The sequence below is a fragment of the Rosa chinensis genome, chromosome 6, assembly GCF_002994745.2.
Source record: "Rosa chinensis cultivar Old Blush chromosome 6, RchiOBHm-V2, whole genome shotgun sequence".
Taxonomy (NCBI): domain Eukaryota; kingdom Viridiplantae; phylum Streptophyta; class Magnoliopsida; order Rosales; family Rosaceae; genus Rosa; species Rosa chinensis.
Genome location: NC_037093.1, coordinates 56384548 through 56412157, shown reverse-complemented (window position 1 = coordinate 56412157; position 27610 = coordinate 56384548). Strand labels below are relative to the sequence as shown.

Here is a 27610-nt window from a genome sequence, read left to right as displayed (position 1 = left end):
AATAGGGGAGGAGGTTACCAAGCTCCGGAACATTGGATTCATCCTCCAAGTAAATTACCCTCAGTGGATTTCCAACGTGGTCATGGTCAAAAAACCCAGCGGAAAGTGGCAAATGTGTGTCGACTTCAAGGGCCTCACAAGGCATGCCCCAAGGACAGCTTCCCACTACCTCGCATTAACCAACTAGTCGATGCAACCACTGGCCACGAGCTACTCAGCATGATGGATGCCTTCTCCAGCTACAATCAGATCAAGATGCACCCTGGTGACCAAGAGTGCACCTCCTTCACCACCGACAAAGGCCTATACTGCTACAATGTCATGCCTTTCGGTTAGAAGAACGCCTGTGCAACCTACCAGCGGCTGATGAATGCTATGTTCGCTGAACATTTGGGCAAAATCATCAAGGTCTACGTGGACGATATGTTGGTAAAGAGCATAAAGGCCAGCGGACACGTGGCAAACCTCAGAATCATATTCGCCATTCTCTTGGCCTACAGTATGCGCCTTAAACTAGAAAAATGCTTTTTCGGCATCACTGCCAGCAAATTTCTAGGTTACATAGTTAGTGAACGGGGCATAGAGGCCAACCCTGACAATGTACAAGCCATCCTCAACATGAAGGCTCCAGAGTGGAAGAAACACGTTCAGAGCCTCCAGGGCAAACTAACCTCCCTTTCTCGGTTTATTTCCAGACTCACTGACAGATGTCTCCCATTTTTCAAAGTCCTAAAGACAACCCACAAGAAGGTCATCGACGGGAACCCAGACTGTGAGGCAGCGTTCCAAAGCTTGAAAGAGTACTTAGCAGCAGTTCTGCTCCTCTATATCCCTGTGTAGGGAGAGACATTGTATATATATCTAGCGGTATCACAGTCATCTGTAAGCTGCGCCATTGTCCGGCAGGACGGCCAGGATGAGCTCCCCGTATTCTACGCCGGCAGAGGCATGAACGAGGCTGAAACAAGATATCTCCCCTAGGCTCTCGCACTCATCGTCGCCGCTAGACGCCTCCGCTAGTAATTTCAGGCCCACACAATTCATGTCTTAACAAATCAACCGCTGAGGCAGGTAATGCAGAACCCTGAACACTCGGGACGCCTCAGCAAGTGGGCCATCGAGCTCAGCGAGTTTGACATTGATTACAAACCAAGAACCGCCATGAAAGACCAGGCGGTGGCAAACTTCATTGCTGAGCTCACCGAGCGACAAGTTGAACCCCGCACGGAAATGGTAACCGCTGAAGAACCAGCTCCCTAACAGTCAGACTGGAACCAACATGTGGATGGCTCCGCTTGCGCCAAGGCTAGCGGCGCCGGAGTCATTTTGAAAGGACTAGGGGGACTGAACGTGGAATACGCTTTAAAATTCAACTTCAAAGCTCCAAACAACATGCGGAGTACGAAGCGCTCATCGCCGGCCTACTCCTCGCCATCGACTCAGGGGCTGACTGTGTCAACATATTCAGCGACTCTCAGTTAGTCGTCAACCAGGTCAACGACAGTTTCCAGGCTAAGGACCAACAGTTGGAGGCATACTTGGCTTACGTCAAGACGCTCCTCAAAAAATTCAAATTCCACACCATCACGCAGATCCCCAGGGAAAAGAACGCCAAAGCTGACTCACTGGCCAGACTAGCAACCACTTAGCCACACCAAAGTCCAACGAACACAAGGGTGGAATGTCTTGACAAGCCAAGCATCACAAAAACCCTAGCGGAGATCTTCAACATTGAGGTCAATCCCAGTTGGATGGACAAGATCATCGAATACAAGCGCGATGGGACATTGCCAGAGGACAAGGTCGAAGCACGACAGCTCAAGCGGAGATCAACCCGCTACAACATCCAAAATGGCAAGCTTTACAGCCAGGGGTTCACCCACCCCAACCTCCTGTGTCTAACCCCAACGGAGGGAAGGGTTGTTCTGGCAATGATACACGGTGGGGAATGTGGAAACCACTCGGGTGCCAGATCCTTGGCCAATCGCACAATGCGACAAGGCTACTTCTGGCCTACGCTCAGCGATGACGCTAGGAGGGTATCAAGATCTTGCCACAAATGTCAACAATATGCTGCTCTCCCACATGCCCCGGCACAATATGCTGCTCTCCCACATGCCCCGGCGGAACCACTGTCGATCATCATTGGTCCATGGATTCACTCCACGTGGGGCTTGGACTTGATGGGAAAATTCCAAACCACCAAAGGCCAGTTCAAGTACATCATTGTCGCCATTGACTACAATAGTAAGTGGATAAAGGGGAGCCACTGACGATAATAACTACCGCTAATGTAACTCACTTCCTCTGGAAGAATATTTATTGCTGCTATGGTGTCCCCCACACAATCATCACAGACAACGACACACAATTCAACAATAAGGAACTCATATCTTTCACCGTTAACCTGGGCACCAAGATGAGTTTTGCATCTATCGCTCACCCCCAAACCAACAGCCAGGTCGAAGCTGCAAACAAGATAATCAAGAAGCTGCTAAAAAAGAAGCTCGACGACGCCAAGGGTTAGTGGGCGGAGAAGCTTGAGGAAGTTCTGTGGGCCATCAGGACTACCCCAACTTCCGCCACTGGTGAAACGCCATTCTGTGGGCTGTTCTACCTATGGAGATAACTCAACCTACTGCTAGGGTCGAAGGCTACTGCCCCGAAACCAACTGAGAAGGCATCAATCTTGACAGGGACCTCCTAGAGGAGAAACGACACAACGCCCATCTGCACAATTTGCAAAATAAGCAACGGGTATCACGTTTCTACAACGCCATGGTCAAAGTGACAGGACCCGCCCCGGATTTCACCATGAAATCCGAAGAGGCCCTGCAGGGCCCACTTTAGAAGAAATTCTACCAAAAAATTTGGCAGAACTTCCCCTAAAAATGGACAACCCAAAACCTGTAGAAAAACATCCACACTTCTAAATCATCCATCCTTATTCTCCTGGAGCCACCCTGCTCCCTATATCACAACATCTCACATATCTCATTTCATAAACAATTCTGAATTTAAGAATATTAATCTCATAGGTTATCAGAGCAATCTAATATACAGGCGAACAAGAGAATAGAAAGCAAGATAAATGACCGATGCTTATATAATGCGGAAGCTATGACAGCTATGCCTCAATCCCAAGTACGCTCGACCTCAAGCTAAACTGGCCTGCAAACTGGGCATTTAAAACAGAAGGGCCCAGGGGAAAACATTTAAAATCCGTTAGAGTGAGTGGACGAAAAATAAGTAATTTCAAATGAATAAGTAAAACTTAATGCTTTCCCAAGTTATTCTCTAAAACCTCGCATGCAGTAACAATCTTGAAAATACTCTTAATCATCCTCTTTACTGAAATCTCAATCACGCAACAAGGACATCTTGAAACCTCTTAAAATCTCATCCTCAATCCTTATAAAAACATCCTTTTCATGAGGCTCGTTTGATGACTAAAAAGGACTGCTGTCTAGTCATCTCATGCCATCTAGGAGGGACTGCCACCCAGATGACGCATCGGAAGGGACTGCCAACCGGAATAGGAGGCGGTGGATAGATGGGACTGCCAACTAGCCACATGTAGTAGACGGGACTGCCGACTAACCACAGGTAGTAGACGGGACTGCCGACTAACTACCTCATGTCATCTGGAAGGGACTGCCAACCAGGTGACGCATCGGATGGGACTGCCAACCGAGCTGTAGTCTGGAAGGGACTGCCAACCAGACTATTACCTAGAAGGGACTGCCAACTAGGTAAGATACGCATGCGCCAAAACTGGCCTCCTTAATAAACTGAATAGCCTCCTCAAGAAACTGAAAATAACCTCTTTCAATCACTTGCTTTCGGAAAGAAACTCGATATTACCTCAATAAATCAATAATAATTCACCGAAAGCATAACTCAGTAATAACTCGCTAACTCAAACCTTAACATCTCAATAAATCCTCGAAAGCATAATCACATACTCTATAATTCAATAATTTCTTTCGGAAAGAAAGCTCCATCTAACCCAAGTCTGATAAGTGCGGAATTCAAAACCCAATAAATCTCGATAAATCAATCATGCTCAAATATTTGCTAAAATCCCTCGCACTCGTATATCTTCATAAAAACTGATATTCGAAAACAATAATTCTCATAATATTTTTCCGAATCAGTCACTTCCCGAAAATCATTTCCCAACTCAAAAACTCATGAATCCCAACTCAAAAATCTACTAAAAGCCCACGGGAAGGAATTTCAATACTAATCTCGTAATCCATAAATAAATCTCGATAAACTAAATCTCAAATATTCAAAACATAATTAAATCTCAATTGGAAGAAAATAATAATAATACTGCATGCGGAATTAATTTAAAAACAAATGTCCACTCACAGTACTATTTAGGCGACCACACAAACGGTTTCCTTCGTCGAGCAGTAGCTCGGTACGTCGCCCTGTACACAATTATATTCCGTGAATAGTTATTCGACAAATTAATACAATTCCTAAAATCAATTCCTCATAATTACATCTCCACTTCTCCTCGGATACAACCCAAATTATACCACTAATACCATTTCGTTAATTTAAAGGTTCCAAGGCAGAACCGAGAGATATCCAACGGTCGGATTCTCGTAATTCGATAATCGAAACCCTAAACTTCAAAAATTCATAATTAATTCCAAGCTTCTCCAAAATTCACCAAACTTCACATACAAGCTCTATGATAATTATAGAATTTAACTAGCCAGAAATTGAAATTAAAAAGCTACCCTAGCCGCCGCTACCGCAGCCCACAGTGGCGGCGCCGCCGCCACCGCCACCATCTCCGATTGCCACCAAAATTTGGCAATAGCACCTTCTCAACACACCCATTAATTCTTTCAACTGTGACCAAGTTAGAAAATCAGCGGAAGTACCTCAACAATTAAAGAGAAGTTTGGACCCGAATCATGAATAGTAACTCAGAATTTCAAACCTTCGATTCGACCTCCACACTGCAAATCGTGGCTCAAGGCTAGGGGCAACATGATCCTTGGGAAAAACCGCTCCTTCGACGCCGGTTTGGTGGCCGGAGATGGCCGGAATCGCCGGAAATCGACGAAAATCCCAAACTGCTACAGTAAACTTCTCGGCCTTGGTTCGCCGTTTTTCGGCCAAAAATCGACGATTCATCACCGCAGTCGCGTCCAGGAGGAGGAGACGAGTCTACTGACACCAAGCTTGCACCACCAGGTGGCCGAAAAAGAAAAGAAGGCCGGAGCTGCAGATCGCCGAAGGAGAGAGGAAAGCGCGGGGAGGAGGAGAGAGAGAGGAAAAGAACGTTACCGGCCCCCAACAGTAAAAATTCAAATTTATACTTTCTACCAATGAACAGTAACTTTACTATTTCGCTTGTAACTTTCACATACGAACTCCGATTTTTACGCACCACATATGCACGCGCTCAGTTTAACGTCCTCTACGACTTCCATGAAGAACATTTTCCCAAATTTTTGACCCGAACAAAAAGTCAACTTTTAGGGCCCCCTAAAATGTCGAAACGGAGCCAAAAACTAAATGTAAATGTCGTTTACCCATCGAAAGACTTGTAAACTGGTAAATTCGGGTTCGGGACGTCACACAAAGGCCGAAACCTCCAACTGGGGGACTGGGTAATGAAGGAAGTCATTCCACCGCCAACGGCACTCCGCCCAACTTGGGAAGGTCCATACAAAATTGTGGAAGTCGCTAGCCCCGGCACCTTCTACTTAGTGGACAAGGATGGCGTCGAAACTACCCACCCTTGGAATACCAAACACCTTTGGTATTACTACAAATAGGCATACCGCTACCTAAGAGCATCTTGACTTAGCTAAATTTTTGTTCAATATTTAGCTAAGGGAATCTACCTAACAGGTACAACCCCGCTTTTGTAAACACTGACATATCAGCTATCAATGAAACTAGGAATTATTCAAACCATTGTCGCCCATGCCAAGCACAAGAATTAACTGGCAACGCCAACAATATTCGGCGGACTACTAATGTTTCTTTGATTAACAGAAGCACAAGTCAAAACTCTAGCGGCATAGCAACATGCAAACAACATATAATCCAACACTTTAGAAAGTTCATAAAAAAAAAAACTAACTGCATACATTAAGGGTAGGGGCTACCCACCCAAAAATAGTCAATAAAAAAAAGAAGAGCAAAAGTACACATGCAGGCTTCAGCAGCATTACAATACAAAGGTATAGAGGGCAGCGCCTTCAACCATTTTCAGCACCGCCCTGCTCACCCTCGGCCGGCGGTTGCCGGGCGCCCATACGACTTATTTGGTAGGTGCCATGCGCAGTCGGGCTGGGGGTCATGATGGTCCGGTCCGGCCGGGTACGATCCGCCACAACATTAGCCCTGGAGATCTCAGACTGGGTAGGCACCGGAGTCCGCAGAGAGGCTTCTGCCGGGTCATCATCACTCTCCCCAGTACCGGAGCGCAAGCCAAGCTGAACCGCCAAGGACCCACCCCCTGTGGTTGACGGCTTGCTGGGTGTGCTGGCTGACCCGGACGCCTTCGCTCAATCAATGGCGCCCTTTTATTCAAAAGCTCCACGTTGACAACAGCACCAGCCTTCGCCACATCCATCAAAGCTTGCTTATACGCCGCAAACTGCTTGAAGGCATCCACAGCGACTGCCTCAGCACCGCTCCTCTCCGCCTCCAGCTGGGCAGCCACACCCTATAATGTTTTTACCTCGGCGGATTTGGGGGCAGAGTCTTTCTGAAGAAAGTCAATCCTCTTAACCTTGGCCGCCATCTGCTCTTTTAGCTGAACTATGTCCTGCTGAAGCCGGTTGATGTGATCATTCCGCTCAAGGTTTTGCTCGATAGCAATCTTCAGCTTGTCGCGAGCATCCGAGGCATCGCATTCCGCCTTGGTCAGCTGTCGCTCTTTATCCGCCAGTCTGGCCTGAGAATCCACCAATTCCCCACGCAGGACTTCGAGCTCCTCCCGCAACTACAGCTCGACCTCAGGCAGCTTCGAGCACGCCAGGAAGAATTCATGCAACCTGACAGACAAGTGACCAAAGGCCGAGCTAAACAGCCACCGTTGGACGGACTGTTCCATCCAGTCCGCCGAATCCCAGCCTCTCTCACAGGTGGAACAAAAACTCCCATTCAGGGCCGGTCAGGAACTCAGCATAGGCGGCAAACGAGTCTAGATCACTCGTCTGCACCTCCCCACTGGTCGCCACGGTCACCTTGGGCAGAGCATGCCTCGTTTTCTTCTGCTGGCGGGCCCCGATGGTCTCTTCGTCGGAGGCATCATGCTCCTCATCAGTATCATTCTGCCGCCGTTTCCTTTGCAAGACTACCCGGGTGGCACCAGCTGCAATAGGGAGCGATCCTGTCTGCGGCTCCAGCCCCGCGATAGTTACCGCCTCTTTTGAGGGCACCACCCTCTCCCGCTGGGACCCACGTCTGTCGGTGGACACCCTCTCTTTCGGCTGCACAGGCGCAGTAAGGGCTCTGCTTCCTCCAACTACCCCCTGATCAACGCCAGTTCCCGGATGAACCACGGAAGAACCATTGCCGCTATGATGAGAGTGGTGCGACATCGGCAGCACCACTGGCACATCGGACGGGCTCACCGTTAGTGTACCAGGATCAACGGTAGTTTGATGGGCCTCCAGCCCAGCGGCGTACATAGTCTCCAAGAAATTGTTGATCTCTGCAAGATCCATGGCCTTCTCAAACGCCTCGCGACTGGCCTTGTTTCCCTGCAGTGATTCTTTAACCATCGCGCAAGTCAAAAAAAAAAAAAAGGTTGACAAGTAATAGGTCGGCGGGAACTGCTTACCAACGGCGCGTGTCAGTTTCAAATCAACCAACAAGTCCCACCCGGTGAGCAAACGGAGGTCGAGCAGGTCATGATTCTGCCAACAGCCTCTTATCCTCACCAGGCGGCACTGCTCCTCAAGCGTCAAATTGTAGAGAAGACCCGTTACACAGGAAATGAAGCAAGCCAGCAAGGGTTACAAAAAAAAAACAACAATATAGTATACAGGCACATCGTACGGACGGTATCCGCAAAACTTCAATCACAAATGACTATCTGCAACCTCGGATTGGCTGGAACTCTGACTTAATCCTACACGTTGGCGCCCCTTCATTTGCACTGGCGTCATACTCCCACCCCGAGACCGCCACGCAATAGGTTGCCCGCCAAGGAGACATCGAATCTTTCAGATTCTCTATTAACTTGGGTGCCCCCTAGCGGCGGGAGAGGTTCACCTGCCCGCTACACCCTTGCCGAGGGCACATAGGTAAGCTAGTAGAAGTGAAGTACCTCCGCCACGGTTGGCCCTTCACACCCCGATAGGCGCCACAACGAGTTCAAAGCCAATAGCAACCGCCACATGTTGGGGCAGATCTGCCCAAAGGCGAGACCAAACTAGCATACCAAGATTTGAAGATTGGGAAGTAATAGGAAGGTCACACCCTGGCGAAAGATGGCCTTGTGAACGGCGGCATGTCCCGCTGGCAAGATGGAGACCCTATCATTGTCGCTCCGCGGCCGCAACTTCACCACGCCGGGGAGACGAAAGACCCGCTTCACCAGGTTGACGGCAGCCGTCGACATCGGTCTTCCGGCCTCATCAAATGCGGTGCCGTCGGACAGAACCCAAGCAGATTCAACCTCCTCCCCGCCAGCCTCTCTCACTATGGCAGCGGAACCGCTAGCGGCGCTATTGCTCGCTAACCGCTCCTCCCGCCTTTTGCTAGCGGCAACTTCCTCTCTTGCCCTAGAACTCGCAGGACGACCAGCACGACCCATGGAAACCTCCCAGGGTATGGTCTGTAGGCGCACAATGTCTAGCGGTTTGGACGGTGAGGTTCCTGCAGGGGCAGAAGGACGCAACGAGTCAATAAACACCCTATCCGCCACGTTGAGCGACTCATCAGACCCGGAATCCTCACAGCTCGAGATATCTACGACGCTAGCCATCCCACAACCCTAAAACCCAAACCAGTCAGTTCACACAAGATCTAAGCTATCCCTTTATCAATTGCATCCAAGAACATCAAGAATAATTACCCAGAAAATGCCAAAACAAGAACAAAATGCACCCATATACTCAACCCAGATTCGACCATCTAACAAGTCCCTATACCCCAACTCTATCAAACACCAAAACCCATCCCCAAAACTCGCTTTACACCCTCAGCACACACCGGGGAAGAACATATAACACCCCAAATTGAAAACCCAGAAACCGACAGAAGCAAACACACAGAAATGCAATAGAACAGGGATGAGATTTAGAGTACCAACCTCAAAGGTGAAAGCTTTGGTGCGATCAAAGGCGCTTCTCTTCACTGCAAGAGACCTTCGTGCTTCAATAATCGATAACTTCACTGATTCGTAGCAATCTTCTTCTCAGAACGCAGGGCGAAGCTTGAAGACGACAACACTAGGTAAAAAGTACGAAGTGTCAAACCTCCAGGTTTCCCTCTCTTTTATGTCAACATCAGACTAATCTAGGTCGTCCGCTGAAAAATGACATCGCACCACAACCGTACACATGCCCCATAAACGCACTTACTCTCCGGTCGCCTCGGTTACAAAATCAATAATTACTCGCATTAATGGCGAAGAGACGGGTGTGCTAAAAAGACGTTATCACACACGCTAACCCAATTTATGACGGCCACATGTCGGGCATTGTCAAACTAAGCGTCTACCCGAAGTAACCACTGACGAGGAAGACTACGAATCTACAGAGTCTCCGCCAAGCGCAACTTCTCTCTTTCCATCTGGCAAGCGAGCTGGTCTCCACTAGGCGCAACTCCGCTAGCGAAACTTCTCCCTTCCCATCTTGCAAGCGAGCTAGTCTCCGCTAAGTGCAACTCCGCTAGAGGAACTTCTCTCTTTCCATCTGGCAATCGAGCTAGTCTCCGCTAGCGGAACTTCTCTCTCTCCATCTTGCAAGCGAGCTAGTCTCCTCTAAGCGCAACTCTGCTAGCGGAACTTCTCTCTTTCCATCTGGCAAGCGAGCCAGTCTCACCTAAGCGTAACTCCGCTAGCAGAACTTCTCTCTTTCCATCTGGCAAGCGAGCCAGTCTCACCTAAGCGCAACTCCGCTAGCAGAACTTTTCTCTTTCCATCTTGCAAGCGAGCTAGTCTCCGCTAAGCGCAACTACGCTAGCGGAACTTCTCTTTCTATCTTGCAAGTGAACTAGTCCCCACTAAGCGAAACTCTGCTAGCGAAACTTCTCCCTTTCCATCTTGCAAGCGATATAATCTTCGCAAAGCGCAATACCGCTAGCGAGACTTCTCCCTCGGCACCTTGGACGTAAGACCGTCATCACTGACCGCAACACCATTCACTAGGCTGCCACCAGGTAGGTCCTCGCAACATGGCCGGCCACTTATAGTTAGCAGAGGGACTCCATCCAACGGCGATTCAAGAGGCAATGCCTCACTTTCACAACTACCGCAATGCGGCGTTGCAGTCAAAACATGGTCCTCCGGGACAGGTAGGGAAACGTGTCAACACAGTCTTCGACGACCCTGATCACGCATGTTGACCCCCGCCACTTGGGTATCAAAGAGTGGGTTCACTACCCAACACCCTCTGCTCAGCGCAGCTCCCCTCAACAAACAATGCACCGACCAAACGGAGATCTATCTTAGCCAGGGAGTGGGGGACTCCCTAGGGGGCCTAGCAGGGGCCCACCCTAAAGGTTATAAAGCGTTTGTTCAGTAAGTCCATGGTTGACAACGCACTGACGCTAATTATGCTTTTGCAAGACTGGCAGAAGCAGCGCTTCCAACCGCTAGGTAACTCCCCAACCAAGATTGCCCTCCTTGACTGGGGACTTGGGGGACTTGTACTTACATAGGCATTTGCAAGCATAATTAGCTATAATGAGCCACGCTCATGCTACCTCCAGCGGTACTAACTCCAGCCAAAGGTGTGACCTATGGGAACACAGCCAAGCAGGCTACCGCCTGAGCCCCGGCTTGCCCCCAGATCACCGCTGATGGGCCGCCACGTGCTGCGCCAAGACAGCATCAGAAGCTCCAGAAGCTAGGGACTGAAACATATCAGTCCCATATCGAAACCATGAAGAAGATCAGCCCCTTCCTCACCTATAAAAGGTTCTCTCTTCTCTCCTCATGAATTACGCATTTTAATACTTACCTACTATTACTTTGTCAACATAAATACATTGACTAACTTAGGCATCTGAGAAGAGAAGGCTGCCCAGCTCGGTCTCCCTCTGACGCCCTCTGTAATTCACTTGACAGGTAGCGAAAGTCTGAGAATATCATAGGTAGCAGTCCGCCCATCGGACCAGTGTTAACAAAGGTTTAGCTACCGCTAAACTTTAAATATTAACATAATATATTACTATTAGTATGTTATATTCATTTCTGATTCTTCATCATTCATTGTCTCTATTTCGATAACCTTCAATATAGAATAGGACTATTTAGTACTTGAAATTATCCTATGTTAAAATTTGGTACTTTTTTTTTTGTTAAATGTAAGGGCATAATTGGTATTTCAATCTTAATTTCAAACAATATTGTCCATGCGTTTAACGATAAAATGGATGGAAGTACCAAAATACCAAATAGTCTAACATATGATAACTTATTCCTCTTTTATTGACTAAGTTCCAAACTGTCCAAGTAACAATATCTTAGGTACCATACAAGAAATTTACCCTCTGTTTTATTAAAATTATTTTGTAGCCATCACAATTTTTTGAAGAAAGGAATTATCTTCATATATTGTAGTCATCACAATTCTCTTTGAGGTTGACCTAATTTTCAAAGTATTTAAATATTTTAAGGATATTTACGTAAAAAAATACAGTCTTGGTTGACGAACCCTTTTCTTTTGATAATAGTATGAAAAATTATATGGACCTAAATAAGTTTGTCAACCGTTCAAATTCAATTGTCTCTCTTCTTCCAGCAACAAATTATCCTATGATTTTTTATTTTGTTATCGATTAATTATGTGATAATATGAACTGTCAATTGTGAGTAATTTGTAGTCTTCCTCGCCGATTAAATCTCCAATTACTTGATAGGTTATGCAAAATTTTGATGTGTCAAAATATGGTGCCATGGATGTGTCACATAAGATTAAGGCCTTACTTGAGGCCTCTAGCATTGCCCTCAAGTAGTTAAGCATTTCTATACAAAATTTCACTTTTGCATTAAGTTTTGGCGGAAAAAAAGAACAGAGTTTCTAGTAAAAATCGAAAGCTATACTAGCAAATAAAAACACCCACATTGGCAACATGTAGCACCATGCCACCATGTCTTGTTACAGTACCAAGGATCGGGATTGGCCACATGTAGCAACATGCCACCTTGTCTTCTACCATAACCCAAATACAAACCCATGGTGCCGATGTGTATCAACACGTCACTGTCTTAGATATACTACTATGTTGTTTTTTTTTTTTTTTTTTTACCAAACACACACCATGGTGCCAGTGGATTAATTTTACTCCGTTTTTTTTTTTTTTTGGCATTCTTGTTTGTCTTAAATAAATTTTTTTTTATCATCTTTGCACTTTTTATGTAATGCATGTGAGATTCTATAATATATTGCTGTAAGCACATTATATTCATTTCTGATTCTTCGCACCCGGATCGAAGATGTAGGCGTCGCCTAAGCCAGGTTCTGGATTGTTGATATATAGCTGATAAATCTCGAGCGAGCTATAGAGCAAGCTATGAGCCTCCAAGTTTGTTCTTTCGTAGAAGCTTGTTACCGAACCAGATGATCAACGGGAAATTCTAGAAAGACTCAGGTTCCTGGAACCTGAATTTGAGTTCATGGGTGTCCAAATAAGATTTGGCTGGTGAGGATTTGTGTGCGTACCCGCTGAATTGTCGGAGGCCCAAAGAAGAGTCCAGCTTGGGAGTGAAGTTGAGGGTGCGGGGTGTCCTGCGCATTCCCGCTGACTCAGAGGTCCGAAGAAGTGGAGCTTCGTGTAGAGTTGAGGCTACGGGGTGTGCGCATACCCGCTGGCTTGGACGCAGGGTTGGAGGTTCATACCCTTCTCCTAGGGCCCCTCCTTCTAGCGCCAATGTTTCTGTGTGAGAATACAGGAACTCGGTATGAAGCATGACGGAGAGAGAGAGAGAGAGTAAGCATGTATAGTGATTCATCTTGCCCATGAGGCAAGGCTACGTCCACTTAGAGATTTCACTATGAGTGAGGCCAAGTGACATTTGTAGTGATACAAGTGTGGGGATCATGGATCCCATCCCCTTCTAAGTAGGGGAGGACTCCCTTTTATAACTAAATGATGTCTCTTTCTATTCTACATTTCTGATGTGGGACACAATGCACATATTGCTTCTCTTGAACCCTTCTGGAGAGCACGGGAAGGGGGCCTCCCAGCAAGATACTGGCCGACCTCCACCATAGTGAGGTAGCTCGGGTGTCGGTCTATCGGAGGCATGTTGTAGGCGAGACTAACCATGTCGTCGGGGCCACGTACGAGGTTGTTGCTTATGCTTTGCAGTATGTAAGTGGTATCAACAATAACCACTATCTTCTCCACACCGTCACAAATCTTATCAAGTTTGGCCTCAGATAAACCTTTAATTCCTATCAATTTCTGCCGGACAACAATCACAGTAAGGAATCCAACTTGAACATTGTGAGTAAACCAATCTTAAACAAAATCCTTCAATGCACATTCACAAGCAGATAAACACAAAAATTCTACCAAACTACACAGTAAACTAAATCCAGCCAATCAGGTTCTTAAACCCTGAAGCACAATCAACTCATCGCAATCCCAATCTACTCCAAACTACACCGCATTCGGCATATTCACAACCAAACAAGCACCATAAAACCACACCAAACAACTCCGATCTCAAACCCTAACTGAGCTTCAGCAAATTCACCGTGATCGAAGCAGATAGCAACAAATTACGAAAGCTAACGGACGCGTGGAGGAAGGAGAGAGAGGTAGTAGCACAGAAAAAGTGTACCTCTTGTTCTCATAGGCGACACAGAGCGAGTTGAGCGTGGCCTTAGCGGCAGCGGCGACGGAGGATTTCATTCCAGATCGGCGGAGATATAGGATTTTCAGTTGGCAACGACGAAGATTTCCTTCTTTTCTTCGCCTTGATTTTCTCCGGGACTGAAATCCGTGGACTAAGACTAGACCAGAGAGAACGAGAAGTGAGAATTTGATGAAATTGGTTTTGGAATTTTGCAGCATAGGATTGAGAGAGAGGTCTTTTGAGGTCGATTAGCTCTTCATTTTTCACGAGGGAAGTCTAATTTTCAGCAAAAAAAATAAGGGGCGCACTGGATTTCCACGGCGTGCACTACAAGCACACCGTAAATTCTATTAAAACTATGAGTTTTACGGCATACATTGCAAATACGCTTTTGTTTTTGTAAAAATAGTGCAAGATTTACGGCATGCATTTAATGCACGTCATAAATGATACTCATTCATGGCACACATTTAATGCATGCTGTAAATCTCGTGTCGTGAATAAATCAATTTTTCTGTAGTGATATCAGTGCAACTCACATACATTGCCCAATACAACAAGCATTCTACTGGCGCATGCTCCCATCTTTGTTGCAGGTTAAAGAGTCCATTCTTACTTACGGAGTTCGGGGACTTGTAAGGGCTGGGCACCACCCGGACGTCACTTATGCTTGAATGGGGCGGACCGATGTTACGATTTAAAGGGGTCCGGACCCCCCCCCCCTGATTGTTGTAGATGCCATGTTTTGCAGCTAAAGAGTGTATAACTAACATATGAAAGTGTTTAATTCAACTGCTGGACCCCCTCCCAATTCTCAACCCAACCATATTAAACAGCTTTAACTTGGCTATAGTAAATAAATAACATAATAGTACAGCAAACAATTTTGTTTTTTGAGAAATAATAAAGTCAAGGAGTTAATTACTTTCTTCATTATCTTGTGAGTGATATATATTGATTTTTTCCTTTCTTTCGGTTACATATATTTGATCTCTTTCTTTTTGTAAGCTAGGTTAATAAAAAAAATTAATGATTTGTGCATGGAGATATTGTTTTTGATACATATTTTCTCTATTTTCTAAATAATAATACTATCTTATGAAAAGTAAAAAGTTAAAATTGTTATGTCAAAAACTTATATTCAAGTCTGGAGACCCCCCCCCCTCCAAGTTTTAAATCCTGATTTCGCCACTGTGCTTGATGACATCATGTTAATAACTCCCCAACCAAGAAGCTCCTCTTACTTGGGGACTTCGGGGACTTGTAGATATCTCTACTAGCAAGCTTGTTTTATATGTCACCAAGCATAAGTAACACCCTCTTAGGGGGCATACAAGCCATGGTAGGGCCCAATTGCTACATGCATTTTGTAGCCTGGCATACAACCTTTTCCCCATGGTAGTCGAAAGAGGCCAAGACCTCGCCGGGAAGCAACCTTCCCGGCCTTGCCAAGTTACCTTCACAACATGCCTTTGAAGACTAGAAAGGGAATTCTTGTCCCTCATTGAAGAAAATGTAAAGGATATTGGCTCATTTCCTTATAAAAGGGACCACTCCTCCCACTTAGAATCCATCCCATTATAACTCTTATAATTCTATTGGGTTGAAAGGCCCCAATATTAGTTAAAGCTTTCAAGTGGACGTAGTCTCCCGCTAAGGCGGGAGGTGAACCACTATACTTCTCGTGTTAAAGCTAACACTAACCACTAACCTTTCAAGTGGACGTAGTCTCCCGCTAAGGCGGGAGGTGAACCACTATACTTCTCGTGTTAAAGCTAACACTAACCTCTCTCTCTCTCTCTCTCTAACATTAACTAGACCCCTCGGTCACTCACGTTAACATAGACCTAAATAAGGTTGTCAACCGTTCAAATTCAATTGTCTTTCTTTTTCTAACAGCAAAGTTCAAATTCAATTGTCTTTCTTCTTGCAACATCAAGTTTCCCTATGATTTTTTTTGTCTTTGTTATAGATTAATTATGTGATAATATGAACTGTCAATTGGGAGTAGTTTGTTGTCTTCCTCACCGATTAAATCTCCAACTACCTTATTAAAATGAAATACTGTAAACACCATCTTGCATGTTCACTAATTGGGCAGCTCTACCAGCCACATGGTACGTTTACCCTACGTAAGAATCTCTCTCTACCATAACCCAAACACACACCCATGGTGCCGATGTGTATTAACACGTCACTGTCTTAGCTATATTCCCAATTCCTTCACTAGATGTCCTTCTTCTCCTCCTCCAAGGGAGGCGCCAAAGACAGTTGCGGAATTGATTGATCCAATTATAAGAAAGTCGGATGCTGCAATGCTTAATCAGTGGCTTACACCAGCAGATAGAGACTTGATTTTGAGCATTCCTCTTAGCCAGAGAGCTTCAAAAGACAGGTTAGTCTAGCATTTCCACAATAAGGGTTTTTTTTTACTACAAATAGTGCTTATTTTGTTGCTCGAGATATTGCTTTGGTTTTAGTTTTGGCTCCTCCGGCGCCAATTGATCCATATAAGAAATTATGGCCAGCAATTTGACATACCAAAGTGCCACCAAAAGTAGCTTTACATGCATGGAAGTCTTGTGTGAATATTCTGCCAACTAGAAATTGTTTAAGCTCAAAGGTTATATGGGAGATATGAATTGCTTATTGTGTAATAATGGGCTGGACAATGGAGTCCATCTATTTACCGAATGTAATTATGCCAAGGAAGTATGGGCTGCTGCTGTATTGCCATTTATTATTATTGATACTGAGTTCATTTATAAAAAATTCAAAATCGTTGAGCTAAAAATTACATCTCTATAATTAAATAGTTTTTAGAATAAAAAATGTTAATTTCACCCATAAAATTTCGTATACATAAATTTTATTTCTTGACTCCCCCAAACTTCAAATCCTGGTTCCGCCACTGACTCCTACAAATTCAGGATGTTCTTTACTAGAATTATTGTAATACTGTTAATGTAGCTCGAAGTTTAGGTTTTATGTCCCCCCTTCCCCCATTGGGCGGGATGCAAAATTTTATTTCAATAAATGGAACTGAGCATGGGATTATTGGTTATGAAAAATTTTGTATTAGACTTTGACTCACCAATAAATTCAGACTGGAGCAGGAGTTGACCAGAAACAATCGAGAAGTTTCTTTAATTTGGACTTTTGACTGAAAGTTTAATCGTCGACTTGAAGAGAAGTGGGGATACTTTCTGAAAACTTTGTGATGCCTAAGTCAATACATTTATTAGTTGAGTGTAGTAAACTGAATTGGAATGAGATGTGTTACCTAGTTGTCGAGCCCTCTATTTATAAGTGAATGACTACTTAGGCTGCAAGTAAACTTGCACAACAAGTAGCCGTCACTTGGGTCGCAAGTAAACTTTCACAACAAGTAGCTCATGATTTGGGCTGCAAATGTCAAACTAGTAATTATTACCGCACTTGTAGCTGCAATCATTGTTGCACCTACAGCTGCAATTGTTATCGCGTTTATGGCTGAAATCATTACCGTATTCATAGTCAAAATCTGACAAGCCCCGAACAAGGTGGAGGTAAGATTCGGTACCTAACACTGAATCAAAGATGTGAACGTAGAAATGTAAATCGAATTAAAAACAATACCAAACACATTTTCAGAAATCGTAGACAAAATAAAACATTTAAAATTACATAGAAACTTTACAAAGAGAAATAACGCTTTGCAATCTATCTCTCTCAAATCTGCTGCGTTCGACTCTTGTAAATGTAAGAAACGTCATCTCACTGAATTCTCTCGATAAACCCGTCATATCTCATAACGTACTTGAACAATAATTTATAGGGGTGAGCTTTCGCTTAGTAGGGCCAAACCACTTTGAATCAATACTTATACAAATACCACAATTAAATTGCCAAACAAAATGTTGAATGGTCAATGCATTAATGCCAAATGAGCTCTATTTAAGTACCCGTTAGTCCATATATCAAAAATAAAGAGCCTACACGTTCAGGAATAAATCTCTTATCCAATAAATCACTTAATTACATATTCATTCCTAAACCAGATTACATAAATCTCTTATCCAATAAATCTCTTACATATTCTTTTATGTAATCTAGTTTAGGAATGAATATGTAATTAAGAGTTTGTTTGCAAATTATATGAGTGAGGTTATTTCAGGAACTTGAGTGAGGTTTAATGAGTAAATTTAGTATTTGAAAATTTGATAGGATATGTAAAAAGCAAGGTGGTCAAGTGAGTCAATTTGGAGGTTCCAATAGAAAAACTCATATAATATTCAACACATGCTTTTATCGAAAGCAATAAAGTTTCAATATTTAATTCAATCAATGGCACACAATTCACCATTTTCATTATTAATCTATGGATTAATTTCAGTTTACCCCCTGAAGTTTGGGGGTGTCATCATTTCACCCCCTCTACTCTCAATTGTGATTTTTACCTCCCAAGCTTTCCAATTTTAATCAGCCACGTCCAATTTCTCATAGTTCGTCCACATTGGACATTAACTCCAATAATAAGGCCCACTTTGAGGCTAAGATGGTCATTTCAAGATTAAAAAAAAAAACTAAACAAAAAAACACACACTATCTCTCTCTCTCTCTCTGATCTGCAGCTCCAAAAATCGAAATCGAAACCCAACAAGATTGACTCCTTCACTACCACACCTCTCTAGGCCATCAAGCTCCTCACCCTCTACCTCTCCAGCCCCGATTACAAGGTCCGTCCTCGTTTTCTACTCCGCAATGCTTGTCGCCCTAGATCTAGGGTTTTAAATTGTCACATTTGATTGGAATTGGCAATGATTAAATTGAAATTGTGTGTGCAATAATCGGTGATCTCGAATCTAAAGGAGTTGCTGGTGGATCCAGGCCATGATGGCCATGCCGCTCTTCAAGTCAACGTCTTGGTCAATCGGGTCTGCGGTCTTGATCGAGATCAAGCTATCGATGTCAAGACCCACATGGTTATCGTTCGGGTCAGCAAAGTGGGTATCTTGCCGGGTATCGAATTCGATGGCGATAAACTTGTTTTGCGTCCATTGGGAGGAGTTGACGAGACCCAGATAGTCGCCGGAGCTTCCGAGGGTTTGGTTGTTAGGGGAGAGGAAAAATGACATGTCGTCGCAGAAGGAGGAGGGGTTGAAGTTGGAGAATGAGAAGGTGAAGCAGGTGGAGAATGAGGCGGTGGTGTTGGAGTCAGGGTCGAAGAAGCGGATGGGGGAGTTGTAGAGGACGGATCCAGTGAAGGACGTGGGGACTAGGAGGTCCCCGGTGAGGCCGACGACGCCGTTGTGGATGTGGGAGTTGCCGAGAAGGTGAGGTTGCGGAAGTTGAAGGAGGGGAAGTTGAAAATGAGGTTCTCTGTGGCGGCGGAGGAAGAAGAAGAAGAAGGAGAGAGAGAGAGAGAGAGAGAGAGAGAGAGAGGGGGGGGGCTAAGACGAGGATAATGAGGATGGCGGAGCAAGGACCAAGAGGCCAAAACGACGTTGGATTAGCCCCTAAAAAGGGTTTTTTTTTTTTTTTTTTCTTTTTTGGTCTTAGAATGACCATTTTAGCCCTCAAAGTGGACCCCATTATCAAATTTAACGTCCAATTTGGATGGAATCTGAGAAATTGGACACGACTGACTGAAATTGAAAAGTTTGTGGGGTAAAAATTTAAAATTGAGAGTAGAAGGGGTGAAATGATGACACCCCCCAAACCTCGGGGGGGAGGGGGATAAACTAAAATTAATCCTTAAGTTAGGCAGAAATATCACTTTAGTCATCGAATTATGTTTCGTTCGACACTTTGGTCATCCAAATTTTAAAATTTTCACTTTGGTCACTCAACTATATCACCGTATATCAGTTTGGTCTCTCCGTCTATTTTCTCCCTTTAAATATGGTAATTGAACCTCACACTCCTAATAAACAAGGCTATATTTGTCAATCCAGTTAAAAAAGATTTGAGTGTTGGAGATTTCATGTCAAACATATACTTTACTCTCTCTCTCTCTCTCTCTCTCTCTCTCTCTCTCTCTCTCTCTCTCTCTCTCTCTCTCTCTCTCTCTCTCTCTCTCTCTCTCTCTCTCTATGTTTATCAAAATTCAAGCCATAAAGAGAAAGAAGCAGAGAGGAGGAAGAACTAGTAGAGAGAAGGTCCATGGTTTCTGGTTTCCTTCATGGTTTATGGGTTCTTTATTCATGATTAAAAGATCTGGAGCATTTGGAAATTGAAATTTAAGGAGTCCGAATGTTGGGCTACTTATTTGGTGGCGGGTGATGGGGATTGAATATTGATGATGGATATGGGTTTGGTGGTAGTGTGATTTTGAGTTTGTCGAATTTTTTACCCATAATCTGGGTTCTTCACCTTTTGAATCTATTTAGAATTTTTGAGGCTCAATTTGGACTTGGATTCGGGAAAAACACTCTATGAAAGTAACAAATTGGAAGGGAGACGAAGAGAAGAGTTGCTAAACTTGGGGACTTTGCATATATCAATCATGTGATGAAGAATCTCATCTAATTGAATACCTATGTATATGGCACTCTTTACTTTCTTCGAGCAAAAACAATTCATTTGATTTCAAGTTGAGACTCAATTGAAAGTGAAATTAGCTATTCCTCTCAACATCAACTTCTTATCCTATTTGTGAGTATCATCTTATCCTTTTCAACGTCATCACCAAGATGTGCATTCTCATCCTTGTATGCAATTAACAGGCAAATGATTATCGAACTGGTCAGGCCACGCAAATGATGCATCTGGTTTTACTGACATGGATGGAAGTTTTATGTTTAGACGGGAAAAATTGGATCAAGTTATAAAAATGGCAGGCAAAACTTTTCATCTCCTAAATAACCTTGAAGTTAACAGAGAAAACAGACGGAGAGACCAAAGTGATATACGGTGATATAGTTGAGTGACTAAAGTGAAGTTTTTAAAAATTAGATGACCAAAGTGTTGAACGAAACATAGTTCAATGACCAAAGTTATAGTTTTGCCCTTAATTTATTTAGCATTTATAAAAAAAAGATTCCTCGAGACCCCTACCTGAAAATCCAAGCTTTAACTCCAACGTCGCTCGAAGTTAACTACATTTTGACTCGCATTCTGGAATTTTTATTCTCCTGCTTATGGGATTACTAGCACAATTTAATCCTCATATCGACCAATACAGAATTCGATCAACCATTCAGTCCAAGTGACCAGAATTAGTCTGAACAGCCAATGTTACTCATAATCAAATCCTTGATATTTTCCAATCTAAATCTTCTTCTCATCCTCTTCGCACATTGTTCCTAAAATATAATCAATTTGACTTGTACATGCTCTTCTGATTTCTTCCTCTCACACATGATCGTTCGTACCCTAATCACAGTCCTCAAATTTACTAAGGACACCCAAAATCCTTATTCCCAATTCTTTCTATTTTCTCAAATCAAACTCAAATAGTTCTTCACCTAAATTAATTCACAACTATAAGCACACAAATAATAAGATCAACTATAGTGCCTTTACACCAATTGTACCACAATTATCAAATTCCAAGTCTGCATCCCAACTTCAAAATCAAGCTCTGCAACTCTTGTGCTTGAAATCTCTGAATTAATTCATCAGCCATAGACCAACACATAGAAAATAACTTTGAATTACTAGACATTCAAATGTTCTATGTGCATGTATCATAACTCACAAATCGTCTTTGTTGAAATCATCTATATCCTCAAGTATTAACTCGAACTCAGTACAGCAGCAAAAGAACAAAGAACACCAACACTACTTCGATAGTTCAATTCTAGACTTCCACCCCAAGTCCCCAACTCCTCCATTTCTCTGATTCCAGAAATAACAAACGATCAAATCATAATCCAGGCGATCGGAAAATGGCCAAAGCGTGTAACACCACCACAATCAACCATGAACATAGTAGCTGCTCTGTACTCAAAAGTCCATTTTCAAACTGAATCAAAAGTCGATTTCAAATATAATGAAGGGTAACATGCTCCAAATTCAAACTGAGGCTAGAAATAGACGAGAAACAACCCACCACCGGAAAACAGTGAACCACGGTGGTTCAGTAACTTCAAAATTCCAATTTCTTCATAACTCAACCAAAATGAAATTCAAGTACACAGAGAGATAGAGCTCGACAAGAGGATGTAGTTTAATACCTTATTCACCGTCGGAGTCGCCGGAAAAGCAAGAAAACTTGCCGGAAATCCCAAACATCTTCTCCCCTTCGATTCTCTTTCTTGGCTCATCATCTCAGCAAACCAACACCATAGAAACGTTGCTGACGTCGAGAGGAAGCTCCACCAGTCATGCGAAGCGGTGAAATGGCCGGAATCGGAAATCATCATTAACAGCCGAAGCTTCTGCGCTTCGATTCTCCTCCGTTGGAGTTCGTTTGAGGAAACCAAGAGCACAGGTGTGATGACGACGCTGAGACGAAGCTATAGCCACCGGTACGACACCAAGAGACCGCCGGAAGACGAAGAAACCGTCTGATCCTCGTCGCAGGTAAACATGCGAAGGAACCGGGTAGGTCTGGAGAGCTCTGATCTGATCCGGTAAATATATAACCAAAAATTTAAAGGGAAAAAATCAGTATGAAACTACTCTTTGATATATTAACTTTAAAGGGAAGAAAATTTTATGTTAATATGGAGGATAGAACTTGCTCATGTAGAAAGTGGAACCTCTGTGATATTCCATGTTCTCATGCAATGACTTGTCTTGGTTGGATGGATGCGAGTCCATATGATTTTGTACATAACCATTACAAGAGGGAGGCTTATGACCGAGCCTATGGTTACTTCATTTCCCCAATGTCTGGTCAAGACTTGTGGCCTAAAACTGGTGGCATGCCGATTCTACCACCACTCTATCACAAATAACCAGGAAGGCCAAAAAAGAGAAGAACTTTAGAACCAAATGAGATTCCCGAAGGTGCAAAAAAGCTACAGAGATATCATGCCCCATCTAAGTGCACACTATGTAAAAATGAAGGTCATAATAAGAGGACATGTCCTCGGGTATGTATTTTAAGCTTTCATTTGTAGTATTGTACTATAACTTCAATATTAAATAAATTTTTCATGTAGCTTGTTCAACATTAAATTCCTTATGTTCTCAGATAAATTCCTTATGTTCTCAGAGAGGACAAGCACTAGAACCTCCTCCTCATGTTCCAGCGAGCGAAAATATCTGCAAGGCAAGTGGAACAGCAAGAGGAAGGGCTAGAGGAACCGTAAGTTTAAAAGCCTCTTTGTTTAGTTTAAGGACAAAACTTGGCTGACCAACACCAATGAAGACATGACATGTGTTTAATTTTATGTTATTTTAGCAGAATAGTGGTACCCACAAGACTGTGGTGATGACGTTAGGTAGAGGGAGAAGAGAGAGGCAGCGTTTTGGTATAGGATGATAAAGTGAAATTGGACACATGTCGTGTCCTTATTGGTTTTGGGCAGCCAAGGCTGACCATGGCTGGGCAGCCAAGGCTGACCATGGTGGTCAGCCAAGTATCTTCCTTAGTTTAATGTAAGTAATGGCTTTGGTGAATGATTTGAGAAATTGTAGTATCCTTACAGGGCACAAATAGAGGAAGAGGTATTGGAAATTCAATTATGACGGAAGAAGCACAATTTGGACAAGGAACAAGAGGACAAGTTAGTCAATTAAGTCTATATACTAGCATACTTAACTTATGTTTGTTTGTTTAAATTTTTTATTTATTAATATTTTTTTAATCTTCACTTTTAAATTTGCAATGTACTGTAGGGAAGACATGGTGTTCAATATGTTAGAGTTGGGGGGACTAGAGGAGGAAGAGGCCAATTTGTTGCTCCAACAAGAGAAAGAGGACAGTTTCAAAGCTTTATTGGAAGGTCACAATCTACAAGTTTCGGTACTAGAGGAGGAGGACAAACATTTGCAAGTGCCGGAAGAGGAAGAAGCCAATTCATTGCTCCAACAAGAGGAAAAGGGCAACCTACAAGCTTTGGTAATGGTGGAGGACAAGCTCTCCCAGGTATTGAAAGAGGAAGGGGACAATATGTAAGTTCATTTAATTATTCAAAGAACTTTTATTTTACTTTGGATTATGAGTATGACAAGTTTTGGGTTAACATTGTATGACAAAAATAAGCTAGTCTTTTTTTTTTTTTTTTTTGGTTACAAAATAAGCTAGTCTTTTGCATTGCGGTATATGCTATGAATCATCCTTAAATTTATGTGGAAACTCTTTTTATTTTTATTTTTTTTCATTTTTAATATTGTCAGATAACAATATACTGAATTTTACTTTTATTTTCATACTTTGTTTTCTAGGTCAATCGTGCCACTCGTATAACTCAAGTGACAATGCATTCTACAATCAGTACTGAAGCTACCGCATCTCAACCAATTTCTAAAGCTAGAAGTAGTGAATCAAGTACAAGACATGTTACTCCTGCCAACAGTAACACACATTGGAAGCTATAGAATATAAATTAGTGGTCTTTGTTAAAATTTCAAGTACGTGGTGAATCTATTAGGATATATAGTTTAACTGATGAAAGAACATAACATTGTTTTAGTATTTGTCTTACTATTAGTTGAAGTGTTGATTATGCTTTCATTATGGAAAACCAATGTGCTATCAAATTTAGCTCTTTAATTTAAGTGAAGGGATTATGTAAAAATTCTAGCATTGTTTTGTGTGAAAGTTAATCATGACTTGAATATTTGGATTTTAGACTTGATTATTTTGGCTGAGATAGCTCTAATTGTAATAAACTATTGAATGATTTATTATTCAATTGCATTGAGGAACCAACAATTATGGTTTTGGTGAGAGGGAGTACGATTTACGGTTTTAGGGTTGATATCTTTTTTGTTGGTGTTAAGAGTTAAAAAAAATAAAAAAAATAAAAAATAAAAAACCCTCTTTTGTACGTACTGATATTCTTGAACAATTGGTTTGTTTAGTTTTTTTTTTTTTTTTTGGGTGACAATTGGAAAGACGAAAACGCCCAGCAAGTTAACGGAGAAATTGGATGGAAAATCTAAAAGTTAACGGTAGGGTGTGAATCGGCAAGAGTTAGAAAAATTAGGGTGTGAAAAATCAAAATTGAAATGTCAGGGGGTAAAATGGCAGCTATGGGAAAAGTTAGGGGGTAATTTGACTATTTTGCCTAACTTTTAAAACTATTAAATTGGTATATCAACTTTGTATTTCGTCTATCACTTTAGTATATGATGTTTATTCCTCAGTAAAGTACGATCACGAGGTCTTTCTTGTACCATTTTTCAAGGTTATTTTCGTCTTATTATGTTAACATTCAAAACCCTTTCGATACAAGAGTGAAAAAAAGTAATTATGTTTTTCTCTTCTCAAATCATATGTCAATAGGCCAATAGGGTCATGTCAAAACCCAACTCTCTCTTGCAATTTGTTCTATGAGATTATGAGAAAACTAGGGTTTACTTCATTGAGATTCGATTCACGAATCTTACAGATAAGTCGAGTGATGATGGTGAATTATTACAAGTATTTCAGGCTTGATGGAGAAGCACTGTGTACAGATAGTAAGTGATTTTGCATCTCTCATTTTTAAGGAATAATTAAGCCCAGGAATATTTTTTCTCTAACTAGTGGCAATAGCTTCTCTCTATCTATGATGATTAGGGTTAACGCAATCTCTTGTTCTGGGTTGCTTCACACACCGGCTGTCTTGGTCCAGAGATAGCCTCTCTTGATTTTGTGCTTTGGTGTTCATGTTTTCCTTTGGCGTTTTGGGTGTGTTTATATCAATGTGTTGTGGTTTTAGCTAGCTATTCAATTTTGTGATTGCATTCACGGCTTTATTCAGTAACAGAAATCAACAACGGAGGTTTAAGAAGAAGAAGGAAAAAAAAAAGTCTGTGTCTGCATTATAGCCAAAAACCCTATTTTGATCTATAGACAAAAATAACCCTAAAAAATGGCACATGACAGACCACGTGATCATACTTAACAGAGGAATTAATGGCATACACTAAAGTGATATACGAAATACAAAGTTGATACATCAATCTTATAGTCTTGAAAGTTAATACATTAAAGTGTAGAATTATTCAAAGTTCATACACTATTTGTGATTTTTTTTTCTCTTTATAAAATAAGCGCAATAGACTTTAGCTCTAGATTACATAAAGGATTTAAGCATGCAATAGTTATTGAGTATAATTTGGTCAGCTATTGACTATGTGTTCATTCTTGATACTATAGAATATGAGTGTGCTTCAATCTCAAATGTTTAATTTAACAAAATTGAAAGAAAATATAACTGGGTGACGGTTTAGATTGCACATGAAGTGGAGTGCATAGAAGTTCTAGAGAAGCACTATAGACTTGTATAGTATACCCCGCATCTCATACACTGTTGCGACGTTGTATTGATATACTCAAATATCATAACACTAATTAAAAAATACGCACAATTACCATAAATTAAAGGTTTTCTTCTTCTTTGTTTGGCTCCAAACTAGTCTGGTTGCAAACAGTCTCTTTTGAGCGTGCGCAGGCGTGCCAGCACCGTGGGGTGCAATTGTCGGGGAGTCCCTTGACCTGACTTATTGATCAAACGATGTGGACAAGGAGAGCACCAACCTCGTCACAAGGTTCTTTTCTCTACCTTTCGGAAAAAGACTTCTTGCCTTACGGGTAAGGACTTGTGGTGTGATCTCTTCGCGTCACCGAATCAATACTCAAAGTTGTAGGTTGAGCAGAGCAATCACCGGGAAGTTTGGAGAAAGCACGGGTTTGCTAAAGCGTATCTTTAGCTTCGCTGGGTTGCGAGGTCGTTACCTTTGCTTCTCTGGTTTCCAACTAGGTTGAAGATAGGTTTTTTCCGGAGAGGCTTTGATAATCTGTGCGATTGATTGAAGAGTTGTTGTTTTTTTGTCCTTGAAACCTGGTATTTATACCCTAGGGTTTCGACTGTTCCTTGCCATAGAAGGATTATTTATTGAAGTTTCCTATTCAATCTCCGCTGGTTGATTCCAATAAGAGCTTGTTTTTCTTATGGATCTCGGAAAGGGTGAAGCTATAACCCAAACCCAAGTAGACTTAATTTTGGGCCGCAGGTATCTGCCAGCTATGCTAAATCCTCTAAAGGGATCTTGCCAAAATTACTTTTGGGCTCAAACATTACCCCCAGGCCCCGAGATTAGGCCCGCGAAATTGTAACTGATCGAAGGGGACTTAAACGACACGCCTGATGACAGGAATGAGGCCATTAATGAAGGTTCGCATCCATTCGCTTGCTAAAACATTTTTTTGTCTCATCATTTCCCTCACAAATCTCTTATTTAAACTCTGTCGCCGCCAGTTCAGACCCGTCACATCAAAACTCTTTCAGTCTCTTAACCACAAAAAAACCTTTTTCATTCTATACCATCTTCTTCAAAGAAACCCAGAAATGGCTCCACCCAAGAAGATCATCATCGATCAAGAGGAGGAAATCAATGAGGAGGCTGCTCACACCTGGGGAACAGGCATCAGAGCCCGCTGCTTCATCCACACCACCGTCCAGAGACTTCTGCTACTCAGACTCCCTAATCATCATGCCGGAC

General features: G+C 42.7%; 1 long non-coding RNA gene across 2 annotated transcripts; it reads right to left on the bottom strand.

Annotated features, from left to right (window-relative positions):
* Positions 1-21265: 21265 nt before the first annotated feature.
* LOC112173727 lies at positions 21266-23202 on the bottom strand. 2 transcript variants are annotated; one of them, XR_005801319.1, is made up of 3 exons: positions 22711-23175; positions 22183-22573; positions 21266-21946 (listed from the first exon to the last, which is right to left on the bottom strand). It is a non-coding gene; the product is annotated as an uncharacterized LOC112173727 (long non-coding RNA). The 2 variants fall into 2 exon arrangements; XR_002925673.2 differs by having other exon boundaries at positions 22183-23202.
* Between the last annotated feature and the right edge of the window lie 4408 nt (positions 23203-27610).